This window comes from Montipora foliosa, chromosome 2 (genome assembly GCF_036669935.1).
Source record: "Montipora foliosa isolate CH-2021 chromosome 2, ASM3666993v2, whole genome shotgun sequence".
Taxonomy (NCBI): Eukaryota; Metazoa; Cnidaria; class Anthozoa; order Scleractinia; family Acroporidae; genus Montipora; species Montipora foliosa.
Window position 1 is genome coordinate 52,562,022 of NC_090870.1, and position 5,000 is coordinate 52,567,021.

At 39.3% G+C, this 5,000-nt stretch overlaps 1 protein-coding gene across 2 annotated transcripts in view; it reads right to left on the minus strand.

Annotated features, from left to right (window-relative positions):
- The window catches only part of LOC137993535 (E3 ubiquitin-protein ligase rnf213-alpha-like), a 191,815-nt gene that overhangs the window by 74,653 nt on the left and 112,162 nt on the right, over positions 1-5,000 (minus strand). The gene's annotated exons all lie outside the window — the stretch shown is intronic.

Genomic DNA, 5,000 nt, shown 5'->3' on the forward strand with positions numbered 1-5,000 from the left:
AGTTGGATAAACTAGGCATGAATCTCAAAAGCGACGAGTACTGGACTTCGACAACAATCTATCGCCCGTCGAGACGAAATCAAAGTGAGCTGCATTTACCTGAAGTACATGGTAATTTGACACAATTGAGTTTCTTGTCTTCACGCACGCAATGAAATAGGAAGAGGTTTTCGCCTCTAAGAGCAAATATGTTGTTTGTTTCAATAAAATTTTCGCTGGAAAAGGATTCTGTGGTATTTTCTGCCTTTGTGAATTTTCGAGCTTAAGGTTGAAATGTGATATGGGAGAAGTTTTTTAGTATTGCTCTGTAAGCAGGAAGGGTTCACAGGCCTGTTGGAAGCGTGCTTGAGTTTTAACAAAATGAGCCCCAAAATCAGTGAAAACTTGTGACGCAGATGAATAAAAAAGTAGCTGCTATTTCCAAAATGATGGAATTACCTGGTGATAAATAACGTCGTACGCGTCTTGGAGAGTAAATTTTGACTTTGCATAAACAAGAGTTGGGCGATTGTGATCTTTGTTTTGACTTCGCTTATTTCACGGTCAAAATCACGGCGCCCGCTGAATTCCGGCCATGTCACTTTCGATTTTGCAATTTACTTGAACGTAGCAAAAATCTCCCAAAATGTTTGTCGCTGATCGTAACTTTTCATATTCTATATTCACGGTTCAAAATTAATGTTGTTTTCATGTCGTAAATATTTTATTCTCGATCGACCGTCCGGGAAACTTCCTTCTGCTCTTTCTGAAAACTGTGTATCAATAGTTATTTGCTTTTTCATCAATATTTGTTTTGCATAAAGCAAGCTAACAAAATCTGTACCTTGCTGAGTTCACATTTGTTAGCGTTAATAGTATTTTCGGTCAGATGTTTCTGTTTTTTATGAGGGGTTTATTGTTTTGGTCTCCCATCCTAACACTAACCCCGCGAAACAGGGCTTGACTTCAGTGAAGTTTATTATTACAAAGCTGTCAGATGCTCAGAGGGCACACTTGTGGTGAAAAGAAGTTGTGAGGGAACTTGAAAATTATCAACATGTCAGCCCAGAAGCCAATGTTTCTCGCTTCTCTTTTATTTGTTATTCTTCAGAGACTGGAATGCTGTATTTCAATACCACACAATTCAGTGCCTTCTGATTTTCTGTAGCACGTACCACAGGCAACCCAGTGTATGCTTCACAGAAGCATCTCGTTATATATAAACACTATGTTATTTTTTTTCTTCATCTGTCTCTTGGCTTGCCTTTTTCTGGTGCAAACAGACAGTGTTTTGACCCCTGGCATCAGATTAGACCGTCACATTATGAAGCGGAAACAACACCTTTAGTCCTTTCTTGTATGTGCAATAAACGTTTGCTTAGTCCAATTGCTAGACATGCTGGAAAACGTCCGTCAGAGCAACTTGCAGTTAGTTTTTTGCCGACTATTTATTTAATGAAGAAACGAGTGAATTTTACTCAAGAGCGTGTTTTGTTATCTTTAAACTGAATTTATTACGAAAGCTTAAAAGACTAAAAGACCTTAAAATGGGACAGGACATTACAAAATAATTAAACGTGTGAGCCAAAGGGCCTCTGCTAGCGCGACATGTGGGTGACCCCTCAAATGGTCTTAATGACGCCCCACTTGAAAAAATTAACTGGAACGCAGTGTAACGCGTACCACAGGCAACCCAGTGTAAGCTTTTTGGAGCTTCTCGTTTTTTTTTTCCGTGTCGGTAAAAGTGTTGCCTGTCACTCCCCTGCTAAGTGGTGTCTTTATGCATAGAGCCTTCTGCGCGTATTGTCTTAGGATCGAGAGGGTAGTGGGAAATGCGTAGATTTCTCTGGTGGACACAGTAGAACTAGGCGCTCCATGAGCGTAAACTGGGTTGCCTAAGGTACGAAGGGACTGAATTGGGTGGTATTAAACTGCAGCGTTCCAGGCAATTTTTTTTAAGTCGGGGGTCATTAAAGCCATTTAAGGGGTCACCCAGAAGTCGTACCAGCAGAGGCCCTTTGGCTCACACGTTCATACGACGAAACAAATCCTTTTCTGAGGTTAAAAACCTGGCTATCGGCCTATTAATCATTTGTCAGAAAGAAGAAATTTCTGTCCTCTTAAGAAAAAATAGCCACGCATTGCTTACGTGTGGTAGTGAAGTAACACAGCGGTTTATTCCATATTGTCAACCGACCTGTGTTTGTCTTCCAGGAGATTTAAGTTGTCTTTGCGTAATATGTAGGTTTAACAGTACACGATATTGTTTTGGTATTGTATATTGTAGTGCCATGGTAGAAGTCTTAGTTAAATAGCCACCTGAGAAGACATGTGGTTACTAGCAAAGTACTGAATCCAGAAAGATTGAAGAAAATAAAAAGGGAATCGAGAAACCTTGGCTTCTGGGCTGACATGTTGATCATTTCCAAGATCCCTCACAACTTCTTTCTACCACAAGTTTAAGCGTGCACTCTGAGCATCCGTCAGCTTTGTAATGTACAACGTTACTGAAGTTAAGCCCTCTCTGGCGGGGTTACTATCTGGATGGGCGACCTAAAGAACATATCACTTCGGAACAGAAGCATTGGACCGAAAATTCTATTTTAACGCTAACAAATGCTGACCAAGCAAGAAACAGATTTTGTTAGCTTGCTTTATGCGAAACAAATATTGACGCAAAAGTAAATAAATAGTGATACACAGTTTTTAGGAAGAGCAGAAGGAATTTTTCTGAACGGGCGATCGAGAATAAAATATTATGCCATCAGCAACATTTATGACATGAAAACAACATTAATTTTGAATCCCGAATATAAAAAGTTACGATCAGCGACAAACATTTTGGGAGATTTTTGCTATTGTACTGTTGGCTGCACAAGTAAAGCGCAAAATCGAAAGTGACATCGGATTCAGCGGGCGCCGTGATGAAGTTACTGCGGCGTGTTCACTCGAGAAACAGTGAAGCATCTGTGTCAAATGATGGCAAGATGCCGGGTTTTTGCTTTTGCTAGTTTTCTTTTTCTTTCAAGTGTTATAAAGTTTGACAAGAAATGTGCGAATTCAGCACAAAGATCACAATTGCCCAAGTCTTCCGGTTGACAGTCAAAACTTTACTCTCCAGGACGAGGTTATTTTCCATCGTTTTGGGGATAGCAGCTACTTTATTATTCATCAGTGTAACATTTTTTTTGCCGATTTTGGGGCTCATTTTGTTGAAAGTCAAGCAAGCTTCAAACAGACCTGTTTATTTTCGTGACACTATACCACAAAAATGCTCCCGTATCACATTTCAACCCAGATATGCAAATTTGTTAAGCTCGAAAATTACACAACATGATATTAAAGCTCACAAAGGCTGGAAATATCTCGGCAAAATCCTTTTCCAGTGAAAAATTAATTGAAACAAACAACATATTTACTATTAGAGGCAAAAAACCTTCCTATTTTACCAATTGCGTGCGTGCAAACAAGAGATGCAATTAAATTTCAGTTTTGACAGTTCACATCAAACCCTTTTCGACTCGGAACCTTGACCGTAAAGCACCAAAGCGACAACAACTTTCATTCAAATAATTCTTCACTGTCACATTTCCAAATATTTTGCAGAATTTAGTACAAAATACCAGTAAATGTAAATTGTCAGACAACTAAGATGCGACTTGAGCAAACACTGTGATGCATTCTTGTAGGCGTTCGATTCGTTCAATATTAATTTGTTGAATCCATAAAAAAAATGCTATTTGATTTCCGTGTTTTATATAATACCAAGTTAGTAAAATATTACAAACAAAGCTCACTTGATATCCAAAGGCGAAAAAAGAAATTGTTGTCGAAGACCATTACGCGTCGCTTAAAATCCAGATATTTATTTTTCAGCACGGTCTTGCTCATCCAATTGACGATCCATTCCGAGCTCCATGAGGGTATATTTTGTTTAATGAGCCACTAAAACGCCATTCACGTCAATGACTTATTAGTGAAATTTCCAATTGTTACCGGAAGACTGTGCAGAGTTGAGAACAGGTAAATACAAATAGCGAGACAACTGAGATCCACTATATGGATTCCTTCTCTGTCTTTGTTGAACCCATACTGAGTTACCAAAGAACAGTTCATTTGGTTTCGGTGTTGTACAGAACACCACACTTGGCAAAATTTTAGGAAGACAGCTCACTTTGATTACGGCTCGACGGGCGACAGATTGTTGTTAAAGACCTTTACTCGTCGCTTTTAACATTCGACCTCCTGTCTTGTTCAGTATCCAATTCGCTTGCCATTATTGAGCTTCATAAGGGTATATTTTGTTCAAAGATCCACTAAAAGGCCATTCGCGTTACATGACTTTCGACGCCATTGCTGGTTAAGTTAATCGTTCTACTGTGTCTACCAGAGAAATCTATGCATTTCCCACTACCCTCTCGATCCTAAGAAAATACGCCCAGAAGGCTCTATGCACAAAGACACCACTTAGCAGGGGAGTGACAGGCAAGACTATTACCGACACGGAAAAAAAAAAACGCGAAATTAAATTAAACGAGATGCTTCTGTGAAGCATACACTGGGTTGCCTGTGGTACGTCCTACAGAAAATCAGAAGGCACTGAATTGTGTGGTATTGAAATACAGCATTCCAGTCTCTGAAGAATAACAAATAAAAGAGAAGCGAGAAACATTGGCTTCTGGGCTGACATGTTGATAATTTTCAAGTTCCCTCACAACTTCTTTTCACGACAAGTGTGCCCTCTAAGCATCTGACAGCTTTGTAATACTAAATTTCACTGAAGTCAAGCCCTGTTTCGCGGGGTTAGTGTTAGGATGGGAGACCAAAACAATAAACCCCTCATAAAAAACAAAAACATCTGACCGAAAATACTACTAAAGTATTAACGCTAACAAATGCGAACTCAGCAAGGAACAGATCCTGTTAGCTTGCTTTATGCAAAACAAATATTGATGAAAAAGCAAATAACTATTGATAAGAAAGAGCAGAAGGAAGTTTCCCGGACGGTCGATCGAGAATAA